We start from the raw sequence: 9,557 nt of genomic DNA on the forward strand, positions 1-9,557 counted from the left end.
GCCCGATCGCCCGAACTAAACATTTTTTTCTTTCAAATTGGTTAGTTTTTCGGGATCTACGCGTCTCAAATCAAAATAACCAAAAACAAAAATAAATTCCGAATTCGCCGAAAAAGGGGTGCAACACGAGGACTTCCCAGGAGGTCACCCATCCTAGTACTACTACTCTCGCCCAAGCACGCTTAACTGCGGAGTTCTGATGGGATCCGGTGCATTAGTGCTGGTATGATAGCACCCATTTACTTAGAGCGTTAATTTTTATTTATACCCTTTCCAGCCCCTGATTTCTTTTAAAATGCCGTAACTTTGCGCCAGATCGCCCAAACTAAACATTTTTTTTCTTTCAAATTGGTTAGTTTTTCGGGATCTACGCGTCTCAAATCAAAATAACCAAAAACAAAAATAAATTCCGAATTCGCCGAAAAAGGGGTGCAACACGAGGACTTCCCAGGAGGTCACCCATCCTAGTACTACTCTCGCCCAAGCACGCTTAACTGCGGAGTTCTGATGGGATCCGGTGCATTAGTGCTGGTATGATCGCACCCATTTACTTAGAGCGTTAATTTTTATTTATACCCTTTCCAGCCCCTGATTTCTTTTAAAATGCCGTAACTTTGCGCCCGATCGCCCGAACTAAACATTTTTTTTCTTTCAAATTGGTTAGTTTTTCGGGATCTACGCGTCTCAAATCAAAATAACCAAAAACAAAAATAAATTCCGATTTCGCCGAAAAAGGGGTGCAACACGAGGACTTCCCAGGAGGTCACCCATCCTAGTACTACTCTCGCCCAAGCACGCTTAACTGCGGAGTTCTGATGGGATCCGGTGCATTAGTGCTGGTATGATCGCACCCATTTACTTAGAGCGTTAATTTTTATTTATACCCTTTCCAGCCCCTGATTTCTTTTAAAATGCCGTAACTTTGCGCCCGATCGCCCGAACTAAACATTTTTTTTCTTTCAAATTGGTTAGTTTTTCGGGATCTACGCGTCTCAAATCAAAATAACCAAAAACAAAAATAAATTCCGATTTCGCCGAAAAAGGGGTGCAACACGAGGACTTCCCAGGAGGTCACCCATCCTAGTACTACTCTCGCCCAAGCACGCTTAATTGCGGAGTTCTGATGGGATCCGGTGCATTAGTGCTGGTATGATCGCACCCATTTACTTAGAGCGTTAATTTTTATTTATACCCTTTCCAGCCCCTGATTTCTTTTAAAATGCCGTAACTTTGCGCCCGATCGCCCGAACTAAACATTTTTTTTCTTTCAAATTGGTTAGTTTTTCGGGATCTACGCGTCTCAAATCAAAATAACCAAAAACAAAAATAAATTCCGATTTCGCCGAAAAAGGGGTGCAACACGAGGACTTCCCAGGAGGTCACCCATCCTAGTACTACTCTCGCCCAAGCACGCTTAACTGCGGAGTTTTGATGGGATCCGGTGCATTAGTGCTGGTATGATCGCACCCATTTACTTAGAGCGTTAATTTTAATTTATACCCTTTCCAGCCCCTGATTTCTTTTAAAATGCCGTAACTTTGCGCCCGATCGCCCGAACTAAACATTTTTTTCTTTCAAATTGGTTAGTTTTTCGGGATCTACGCGTCTCAAATCAAAATAACCAAAAACAAAAATAAATTCCGAATTCGCCGAAAAGGGGGTGCAACACGAGGACTTCCCAGGAGGTCACCCATCCTAGTACTACTCTCGCCCAAGCACGCTTAACTGCGGAGTTCTGATGGGATCCGGTGCATTAGTGCTGGTATGAGCGCACCCATTTACTTAGAGCGTTAATTTTTATTCATACCCTTTCCAGCCCCTGATTTCTTTTAAAATGCCGTAACTTTGCGCCCGATCGCCCGAACTAAACATTTTTTTCTTTCAAATTGGTTAGTTTTTCGGGATCTACGCGTATCAAATCAAAATAACCAAAAACAAAAATAAATTCCGAATTCGCCGAAAAGGGGGTGCAACACGAGGACTTCCCAGGAGGTCACCCATCCTAGTACTACTCTCGCCCAAGCACGCTTAACTGCGGAGTTCTGATGGGATCCGGTGCATTAGTGCTGGTATGATCGCACCCATTTACTTAGAGCGTTAATTTTTATTTATACCCTTTCCAGCCCCTGATTTCTTTTAAAATGCCGTAACTTTGCGCCCGATCGCCCGAACTAAACATTTTTTTCTTTCAAATTGGTTAGCTTTTCGGGATCTACGCGTCTCAAATCAAAATAACCAAAAACAAAAATCAATTCCGAATTCGCCGAAAAAGGGGTGCAACACGAGGACTTCCCAGGAGGTCACCCATCCTAGTACTACTCTCGCCCAAGCACGCTTAACTGCGGAGTTCTGATGGGATCCGGTGCATTAGTGCTGGTATGATCGCACCCATTTACTTAGAGCGTTAATTTTTATTTATACCCTTTCCAGCCCCTGATTTCTTTTAAAATGCCGTAACTTTGCGCCCGATCGCCCGAACTAAACATTTTTTTCTTTCAAATTGGTTAGTTTTTCGGGATCTACGCGTCTCAAATCAAAATAACCAAAAACAAAAATAAATTCCGAATTCGCCGAAAAAGGGGTGCAACACGAGGACTTCCCAGGAGGTCACCCATCCTAGTACTACTCTCGCCCAAGCACGCTTAACTGCGGAGTTCTGATGGGATCCGGTGCATTAGTGCTGGTATGATCGCACCCATTTACTTAGAGCGTTAATTTTTATTTATACCCTTTCCAGCCCCTGATTTCTTTTAAAATGCCGTAACTTTGCGCCCGATCGCCCGAACTAAACATTTTTTTCTTTCAAATTGGTTAGTTTTTCGGGATCTACGCGTCTCAAATCAAAATAACCAAAAACAAAAATAAATTCCGAATTCGCCGAAAAAGGGGTGCAACACGAGGACTTCCCAGGAGGTCACCCATCCTAGTACTACTCTCGCCCAAGCACGCTTAACTGCGGAGTTCTGATGGGATCCGGTGCATTAGTGCTGGTATGATCGCACCCATTTACTTAGAGCGTTAATTTTTATTTATACCCTCTCCAGCCCCTGATTTCTTTTAAAATGCCGTAACTTTGCGCCCGATCGCCCGAACCAAACATTTTGTCTTTGAAATTGGTTAGTTTTTCGGGATCTACGCGTCTCAAATCAAAATAACCAAAAACAAAAATAAATTCCGAATTCGCCGAAAAAGGGGTGCAACACGAGGACTTCCCAGGAGGTCACCCATCCTAGTACTACTCTCGCCCAAGCACGCTTAACTGCGGAGTTCTGATGGGATCCGGTGCATTAGTGCTGGTACGATCGCACCCATTTACTTAGAGCGTTAATTTTTATTTATACCCTTTCCAGCCCCTGATTTCTTTTAAAATGCCGTAACTTTGCGCCCGATCGCCCGAACTAAACATTTTTTTCTTTCAAATTGGTTAGTTTTTCGGGATCTACGCGTCTCAAATCAAAATAACCAAAAACAAAAATAAATTCCGAATTCGAAGAAAAAGGGGTGCAACACGAGGACTTCCCAGGAGGTCACCCATCCTAGTACTACTCTCGCCCAAGCACGCTTAACTGCGGAGTTCTGATGGGATCCGGTGCATTAGTGCTGGTATGATCGCACCCAGTTACTTAGAGCGTTAATTTTTATTTATACCCTTTTCCAGCCCCTGATTTCTTTTAAAATGCCGTAACTTTGCGCCCGAACTAAACATTTTTTTCTTTCAAATTGGTTAGTTTTTCGGGATCTACGCGTCTCAAATCAAAATAACCAAAAACAAAAATAAATTCCGAATTCGCCGAAAAAGGGGTGCAACACGAGGACTTCCCAGGAGGTCACCCATCCTAGTACTACTCTCGCCCAAGCACGCTTAACTGCGGAGTTCTGATGGGATCCGGTGCATTAGTGCTGGTATGATCGCACCCATTTACTTAGAGCGTTAATTTTTATTTATACCCTTTCCAGCCCCTGATTTCTTTTAAAATGCCGTAACTTTGCGCCCGATCGCCCGAACTAAACATTTTTTTCTTTCAAATTGGTTAGTTTTTCGGGATCTACGCGTCTCAAATCAAAATAACCAAAAACAAAAATAAATTCCGATTTCGCCGAAAAAGGGGTGCAACACGAGGACTTCCCAGGAGGTCACCCATCCTAGTACTACTCTCGCCCAAGCACGCTTAACTGCGGAGTTTTGATGGGATCCGGTGCATTAGTGCTGGTATGATCGCACCCATTTACTTAGAGCGTTAATTTTTATTTATACCCTTTCCAGCCCCTGATTTCTTTTAAAATGCCGTAACTTTGCGCCCGATCGCCCGAACTAAACATTTTTTTCTTTCAAATTGGTTAGTTTTTCGGGATCTACGCGTCTCAAATCAAAATAACCAAAAACAAAAATAAATTCCGAATTCGCCGAAAAGGGGGTGCAACACGAGGACTTCCCAGGAGGTCACCCATCCTAGTACTACTCTCGCCCAAGCACGCTTAACTGCGGAGTTCTGATGGGATCCGGTGCATTAGTGCTGGTATGAGCGCACCCATTTACTTAGAGCGTTAATTTTTATTCATACCCTTTCCAGCCCCTGATTTCTTTTAAAATGCCGTAACTTTGCGCCCGATCGCCCGAACTAAACATTTTTTTCTTTCAAATTGGTTAGTTTTTCGGGATCTACGCGTATCAAATCAAAATAACCAAAAACAAAAATAAATTCCGAATTCGCCGAAAAGGGGGTGCAACACGAGGACTTCCCAGGAGGTCACCCATCCTAGTACTACTCTCGCCCAAGCACGCTTAACTGCGGAGTTCTGATGGGATCCGGTGCATTAGTGCTGGTATGATCGCACCCATTTACTTAGAGCGTTAATTTTTATTTATACCCTTTCCAGCCCCTGATTTCTTTTAAAATGCCGTAACTTTGCGCCCGATCGCCCGAACTAAACATTTTTTTCTTTCAAATTGGTTAGCTTTTCGGGATCTACGCGTCTCAAATCAAAATAACCAAAAACAAAAATCAATTCCGAATTCGCCGAAAAAGGGGTGCAACACGAGGACTTCCCAGGAGGTCACCCATCCTAGTACTACTCTCGCCCAAGCACGCTTAACTGCGGAGTTCTGATGGGATCCGGTGCATTAGTGCTGGTATGATCGCACCCATTTACTTAGAGCGTTAATTTTTATTTATACCCTTTCCAGCCCCTGATTTCTTTTAAAATGCCGTAACTTTGCGCCCGATCGCCCGAACTAAACATTTTTTTCTTTCAAATTGGTTAGTTTTTCGGGATCTACGCGTCTCAAATCAAAATAACCAAAAACAAAAATAAATTCCGAATTCGCCGAAAAAGGGGTGCAACACGAGGACTTCCCAGGAGGTCACCCATCCTAGTACTACTCTCGCCCAAGCACGCTTAACTGCGGAGTTCTGATGGGATCCGGTGCATTAGTGCTGGTATGATCGCACCCATTTACTTAGAGCGTTAATTTTTATTTATACCCTTTCCAGCCCCTGATTTCTTTTAAAATGCCGTAACTTTGCGCCCGATCGCCCGAACTAAACATTTTTTTCTTTCAAATTGGTTAGTTTTTCGGGATCTACGCGTCTCAAATCAAAATAACCAAAAACAAAAATAAATTCCGAATTCGCCGAAAAAGGGGTGCAACACGAGGACTTCCCAGGAGGTCACCCATCCTAGTACTACTCTCGCCCAAGCACGCTTAACTGCGGAGTTCTGATGGGATCCGGTGCATTAGTGCTGGTATGATCGCACCCATTTACTTAGAGCGTTAATTTTTATTTATACCCTCTCCAGCCCCTGATTTCTTTTAAAATGCCGTAACTTTGCGCCCGATCGCCCGAACCAAACATTTTGTCTTTGAAATTGGTTAGTTTTTCGGGATCTACGCGTCTCAAATCAAAATAACCAAAAACAAAAATAAATTCCGAATTCGCCGAAAAAGGGGTGCAACACGAGGACTTCCCAGGAGGTCACCCATCCTAGTACTACTCTCGCCCAAGCACGCTTAACTGCGGAGTTCTGATGGGATCCGGTGCATTAGTGCTGGTACGATCGCACCCATTTACTTAGAGCGTTAATTTTTATTTATACCCTTTCCAGCCCCTGATTTCTTTTAAAATGCCGTAACTTTGCGCCCGATCGCCCGAACTAAACATTTTTTTCTTTCAAATTGGTTAGTTTTTCGGGATCTACGCGTCTCAAATCAAAATAACCAAAAACAAAAATAAATTCCGAATTCGAAGAAAAAGGGGTGCAACACGAGGACTTCCCAGGAGGTCACCCATCCTAGTACTACTCTCGCCCAAGCACGCTTAACTGCGGAGTTCTGATGGGATCCGGTGCATTAGTGCTGGTATGATCGCACCCAGTTACTTAGAGCGTTAATTTTTATTTATACCCTTTTCCAGCCCCTGATTTCTTTTAAAATGCCGTAACTTTGCGCCCGAACTAAACATTTTTTTCTTTCAAATTGGTTAGTTTTTCGGGATCTACGCGTCTCAAATCAAAATAACCAAAAACAAAAATAAATTCCGAATTCGCCGAAAAAGGGGTGCAACACGAGGACTTCCCAGGAGGTCACCCATCCTAGTACTACTCTCGCCCAAGCGCGCTTAACTGCGGAGTTCTGATGGGATCCGGTGCATTAGTGCTGGTATGATCGCACCCATTTACTTAGAGCGTTAATTTTTATTTATACCCTTTCCAGCCCCTGATTTCTTTTAAAATGCCGTAACTTTGCGCCCGATCGCCCGAACTTAACATTTTTTTTCTTTCAAATTGGTTAGTTTTTCGGGATCTACGCGTCTCAAATCAAAATAACCAAAAACAAAAATAAATTCCGAATTCGCCGAAAAAGGGGTGCAACACGAGGACTTCCGAGGAGGTCACCCATCCTAGTACTACTCTCGCCCAAGCACGCTTAACTGCGGAGTTCTGATGGGATCCGGTGCATTAGTGCTGGTGTGATCGCACCCATTTACTTAGAGCGTTAATTTTTATTTATACCCTTTCCAGCCCCTGATTTCTTTTAAAATGCCGTAACTTTGCGCCCGATCGCCCGAACTAAACATTTTTTTTCTTTCAAATTGGTTAGTTTTTCGGGATCTACGCGTCTCAAATCAAAATAACCAAAAACAAAAAAAAATTCCGAATTCGCCGAAAAAGGGGTGCAACACGAGGACTTCCCAGGAGGTCACCCATCCTAGTACTACTCTCGCCCAAGCGCGCTTAACTGCGGAGTTCTGATGGGATCCGGTGCATTAGTGCTGGTATGATCGCACCCATTTACTTAGAGCGTTAATTTTTATTTATACCCTTTCTAGCCCCTGATTTCTTTTAAAATGCCGTAACTTTGCGCCCGATCGCCAGAACTAAACATTTTTTTTCTTTCAAATTGGTTAGTTTTTCGGGATATACGTGTCTCAAATCAAAATAACCAAAAACAAAAATAAATTCCGAATTCGCCGAAAAAGGGGTGCAACACGAGGACTTCCCAGGAGGTCACCCATCCTCGTACTACTCTCGCCCAAGCGCGTTTAACTGCGGAGTTCTGACGGGATCCGGTGCATTAGTGCTGGTATGATCGCACCCATTTACTTAGAGCGTTAATTTTTATTTATACCCTTTCCAGCCCCTGATTTCTTTTAAAATGCCGTAACTTTGCGCCCGATCGCCCGAACTAAACATTTTTTTTCTTTCAAATTGGTTAGTTTTTCGGGATCTACGCGTCTCAAATCAAAATAACCAAAAACAAAAATAAATTCCGAATTCGCCGAAAAAGGGGTGCGACACGAGGACTTCCCAGGAGGTCACCCATCCTAGTACTACTCTCGCCCAAGCACGCTTAACTGCGGAGTTCTGATGGGATCCGGTGCATTAGTGCTGGTATGATCGCACCCATTTACTTAGAGCGTTACTTTTTATTTATACCCTTTCCAGCCCCTGATTTCTTTTAAAATGCCGTAACTTTGCGCCCGAACTAAACATTTTTTTTCTTTCAAATTGGTTAGTTTTTCGGGATCTACGCGTCTCAAATCAAAATAACCAAAAACAAAAATAAATTCCGAATTCGCCGAAAAAGGGGTGCAACACGAGGACTTCCCAGGAGGTCACCCATCCTAGTACTACTCTCGCCCAAACACGCTTAACTGCGGAGTTCTGATGGGATCCGGTGCATTAGTGCTGGTATGATCGCACCCATTTACTTAGAGCGTTAATTTTTATTTATACCCTTTCCAGCCCCTGATTTCTTTTAAAATGCCGTAACTTTGCGCCCGATCGCCCGAACTAAACATTTTTTTTCTTTCAAATTGGTTAGTTTTTCGGGATCTACGCGTCTCAAATCAAAATAACCAAAAACAAAAATAAATTCCGAATTCGCCGAAAAAGGGGTGCAACACGAGGACTTCCGAGGAGGTCACCCATCCTAGTACTACTCTCGCCCAAGCACGCTTAACTGCGGAGTTCTAATTCCGGTGCATTAGTGCTGGTATGATCGCACCCATTTACTTAGAGCGTTAATTTTTATTTACACCCTTTCCAGCCCCTGATTTCTTTTAAAATGCCGTAACTTTGCGCCCGATCGCCTGAACTAAACATTTTTTTTCTTTCAAATTGGTTAGTTTTTCGGGATCTACGCGTCTCAAATCAAAATAACCAAAAACAAAAATAAATTCCGAATTCGCCGAAAAAGGGGTGCAACAAGAGGACCTCCCAGGAGGTCACCCATCCTAGTACTACTCTCGGCCAAGCACGCTTAACTGCGGAGTTCTGATGGGATCCGGTGCATTAGTGCTGGTATGATCGCACCCATTTACTTAGAGCGTTAATTTTTATTTATACCCTTTCCAGCCCCTGATTTCTTTTAAAATGCCGTAACTTTGCGCCCGATCGCCCGAACTAAACAATTTTTTTCTTTCAAATTGGTTAGTTTTTCGGGATCTACGCGTCTCAAATCAAAATAACCAAAAACAAAAATAAATTCCGAATTCGCCGAAAAAGGGGTGCAACACGAGGACTTCCCAGGAGGTCACCCATCCTAGTACTACTCTCGCCCAAGCACGCTTAACTGCGGAGTTCTGATGGGATCCGGTGCATTAGTGCTGGTATGATCGCACCCATTTACTTAGAGCGTTAATTTTTATTTATACCCTTTCCAGCCCCTGATTTCTTTTAAAATGCCGTAAGTTTGCGCCCGATCCCCCGAACTAAACATTTTTTTTCTTTCAAATTGGTTAGTTTTTCGGGATCTACGCGGTTCAAATCAAAAAAACCAAAAACAAAAATAAATTCCGAATTCGCCGAAAAAAGGGTGCAACACGAGGACTTCCCAGGAGGTCACCCATCCTAGTACTACTCTCGCCCAAGCACGCTTAACTGCGGAGTTCTGATGGGATCCGGTGCATTAGTGCTGGTATGATCGCACCCATTTACTTAGAGCGTTAATTTTTATTTATACCCTTTCCAGCCCCTGATTTCTTTTAAAATGCCGTAACTTTGCGCCCGATCGCCCGAACTAAACATTTTTTTCTTTCAAATTGGTTAGTTTTTCG

General features: G+C 43.2%; 31 non-coding genes across 31 annotated transcripts; all 31 read right to left on the minus strand.

Annotated features, from left to right (window-relative positions):
* Positions 1-115: 115 nt before the first annotated feature.
* Positions 116-237, minus strand: LOC145573072 (5S ribosomal RNA). Its single transcript, XR_014097185.1, has one exon. It is a non-coding gene; the product is annotated as a 5S ribosomal RNA (ribosomal RNA).
* A 189-nt stretch (positions 238-426) lies between these two features.
* On the minus strand, positions 427-545 carry LOC145573322 (5S ribosomal RNA). The gene has a single exon (XR_014097370.1). It is a non-coding gene; the product is annotated as a 5S ribosomal RNA (ribosomal RNA).
* A 189-nt stretch (positions 546-734) lies between these two features.
* Positions 735-853, minus strand: LOC145573333 (5S ribosomal RNA). The gene has a single exon (XR_014097381.1). It is a non-coding gene; the product is annotated as a 5S ribosomal RNA (ribosomal RNA).
* A 189-nt stretch (positions 854-1,042) lies between these two features.
* On the minus strand, positions 1,043-1,161 carry LOC145572883 (5S ribosomal RNA). The gene has a single exon (XR_014097008.1). It is a non-coding gene; the product is annotated as a 5S ribosomal RNA (ribosomal RNA).
* Positions 1,162-1,350: 189 nt separating this feature from the next.
* LOC145572938 (5S ribosomal RNA) lies at positions 1,351-1,469 on the minus strand. The gene has a single exon (XR_014097059.1). It is a non-coding gene; the product is annotated as a 5S ribosomal RNA (ribosomal RNA).
* A 188-nt stretch (positions 1,470-1,657) lies between these two features.
* Positions 1,658-1,776, minus strand: LOC145573964 (5S ribosomal RNA). The gene has a single exon (XR_014097936.1). It is a non-coding gene; the product is annotated as a 5S ribosomal RNA (ribosomal RNA).
* A 188-nt stretch (positions 1,777-1,964) lies between these two features.
* Positions 1,965-2,083, minus strand: LOC145573345 (5S ribosomal RNA). The gene has a single exon (XR_014097392.1). It is a non-coding gene; the product is annotated as a 5S ribosomal RNA (ribosomal RNA).
* Positions 2,084-2,271: 188 nt separating this feature from the next.
* Positions 2,272-2,390, minus strand: LOC145573357 (5S ribosomal RNA). Its single transcript, XR_014097403.1, has one exon. It is a non-coding gene; the product is annotated as a 5S ribosomal RNA (ribosomal RNA).
* Positions 2,391-2,578: 188 nt separating this feature from the next.
* Positions 2,579-2,697, minus strand: LOC145573369 (5S ribosomal RNA). The gene has a single exon (XR_014097414.1). It is a non-coding gene; the product is annotated as a 5S ribosomal RNA (ribosomal RNA).
* A 188-nt stretch (positions 2,698-2,885) lies between these two features.
* Positions 2,886-3,004, minus strand: LOC145573381 (5S ribosomal RNA). Its single transcript, XR_014097424.1, has one exon. It is a non-coding gene; the product is annotated as a 5S ribosomal RNA (ribosomal RNA).
* Positions 3,005-3,191: 187 nt separating this feature from the next.
* LOC145574006 (5S ribosomal RNA) lies at positions 3,192-3,310 on the minus strand. Its single transcript, XR_014097978.1, has one exon. It is a non-coding gene; the product is annotated as a 5S ribosomal RNA (ribosomal RNA).
* Positions 3,311-3,498: 188 nt separating this feature from the next.
* Positions 3,499-3,617, minus strand: LOC145573393 (5S ribosomal RNA). Its single transcript, XR_014097435.1, has one exon. It is a non-coding gene; the product is annotated as a 5S ribosomal RNA (ribosomal RNA).
* Positions 3,618-3,798: 181 nt separating this feature from the next.
* LOC145573405 (5S ribosomal RNA) lies at positions 3,799-3,917 on the minus strand. Its single transcript, XR_014097445.1, has one exon. It is a non-coding gene; the product is annotated as a 5S ribosomal RNA (ribosomal RNA).
* Positions 3,918-4,105: 188 nt separating this feature from the next.
* On the minus strand, positions 4,106-4,224 carry LOC145572939 (5S ribosomal RNA). Its single transcript, XR_014097060.1, has one exon. It is a non-coding gene; the product is annotated as a 5S ribosomal RNA (ribosomal RNA).
* A 188-nt stretch (positions 4,225-4,412) lies between these two features.
* On the minus strand, positions 4,413-4,531 carry LOC145573965 (5S ribosomal RNA). The gene has a single exon (XR_014097937.1). It is a non-coding gene; the product is annotated as a 5S ribosomal RNA (ribosomal RNA).
* A 188-nt stretch (positions 4,532-4,719) lies between these two features.
* On the minus strand, positions 4,720-4,838 carry LOC145573416 (5S ribosomal RNA). Its single transcript, XR_014097455.1, has one exon. It is a non-coding gene; the product is annotated as a 5S ribosomal RNA (ribosomal RNA).
* Positions 4,839-5,026: 188 nt separating this feature from the next.
* LOC145573428 (5S ribosomal RNA) lies at positions 5,027-5,145 on the minus strand. The gene has a single exon (XR_014097464.1). It is a non-coding gene; the product is annotated as a 5S ribosomal RNA (ribosomal RNA).
* Positions 5,146-5,333: 188 nt separating this feature from the next.
* LOC145573441 (5S ribosomal RNA) lies at positions 5,334-5,452 on the minus strand. Its single transcript, XR_014097468.1, has one exon. It is a non-coding gene; the product is annotated as a 5S ribosomal RNA (ribosomal RNA).
* Positions 5,453-5,640: 188 nt separating this feature from the next.
* LOC145573452 (5S ribosomal RNA) lies at positions 5,641-5,759 on the minus strand. Its single transcript, XR_014097476.1, has one exon. It is a non-coding gene; the product is annotated as a 5S ribosomal RNA (ribosomal RNA).
* A 187-nt stretch (positions 5,760-5,946) lies between these two features.
* Positions 5,947-6,065, minus strand: LOC145574008 (5S ribosomal RNA). The gene has a single exon (XR_014097980.1). It is a non-coding gene; the product is annotated as a 5S ribosomal RNA (ribosomal RNA).
* Positions 6,066-6,253: 188 nt separating this feature from the next.
* Positions 6,254-6,372, minus strand: LOC145573463 (5S ribosomal RNA). The gene has a single exon (XR_014097483.1). It is a non-coding gene; the product is annotated as a 5S ribosomal RNA (ribosomal RNA).
* A 181-nt stretch (positions 6,373-6,553) lies between these two features.
* LOC145572826 (5S ribosomal RNA) lies at positions 6,554-6,672 on the minus strand. Its single transcript, XR_014096952.1, has one exon. It is a non-coding gene; the product is annotated as a 5S ribosomal RNA (ribosomal RNA).
* Positions 6,673-6,861: 189 nt separating this feature from the next.
* Positions 6,862-6,980, minus strand: LOC145572974 (5S ribosomal RNA). The gene has a single exon (XR_014097093.1). It is a non-coding gene; the product is annotated as a 5S ribosomal RNA (ribosomal RNA).
* A 189-nt stretch (positions 6,981-7,169) lies between these two features.
* LOC145572827 (5S ribosomal RNA) lies at positions 7,170-7,288 on the minus strand. The gene has a single exon (XR_014096953.1). It is a non-coding gene; the product is annotated as a 5S ribosomal RNA (ribosomal RNA).
* A 189-nt stretch (positions 7,289-7,477) lies between these two features.
* LOC145573066 (5S ribosomal RNA) lies at positions 7,478-7,596 on the minus strand. The gene has a single exon (XR_014097179.1). It is a non-coding gene; the product is annotated as a 5S ribosomal RNA (ribosomal RNA).
* A 189-nt stretch (positions 7,597-7,785) lies between these two features.
* On the minus strand, positions 7,786-7,904 carry LOC145573315 (5S ribosomal RNA). Its single transcript, XR_014097364.1, has one exon. It is a non-coding gene; the product is annotated as a 5S ribosomal RNA (ribosomal RNA).
* A 181-nt stretch (positions 7,905-8,085) lies between these two features.
* On the minus strand, positions 8,086-8,204 carry LOC145574001 (5S ribosomal RNA). The gene has a single exon (XR_014097973.1). It is a non-coding gene; the product is annotated as a 5S ribosomal RNA (ribosomal RNA).
* A 189-nt stretch (positions 8,205-8,393) lies between these two features.
* LOC145573160 (5S ribosomal RNA) lies at positions 8,394-8,508 on the minus strand. Its single transcript, XR_014097271.1, has one exon. It is a non-coding gene; the product is annotated as a 5S ribosomal RNA (ribosomal RNA).
* A 189-nt stretch (positions 8,509-8,697) lies between these two features.
* LOC145573095 (5S ribosomal RNA) lies at positions 8,698-8,816 on the minus strand. Its single transcript, XR_014097208.1, has one exon. It is a non-coding gene; the product is annotated as a 5S ribosomal RNA (ribosomal RNA).
* Positions 8,817-9,005: 189 nt separating this feature from the next.
* On the minus strand, positions 9,006-9,124 carry LOC145573476 (5S ribosomal RNA). Its single transcript, XR_014097491.1, has one exon. It is a non-coding gene; the product is annotated as a 5S ribosomal RNA (ribosomal RNA).
* Positions 9,125-9,313: 189 nt separating this feature from the next.
* On the minus strand, positions 9,314-9,432 carry LOC145573902 (5S ribosomal RNA). The gene has a single exon (XR_014097876.1). It is a non-coding gene; the product is annotated as a 5S ribosomal RNA (ribosomal RNA).
* Between the last annotated feature and the right edge of the window lie 125 nt (positions 9,433-9,557).

This window comes from Chenopodium album, chromosome 12 (genome assembly GCF_948465745.1).
Source record: "Chenopodium album chromosome 12, dcCheAlbu1.1, whole genome shotgun sequence".
In the NCBI taxonomy this organism is placed as follows: Eukaryota; Viridiplantae; Streptophyta; class Magnoliopsida; order Caryophyllales; family Amaranthaceae; genus Chenopodium; species Chenopodium album.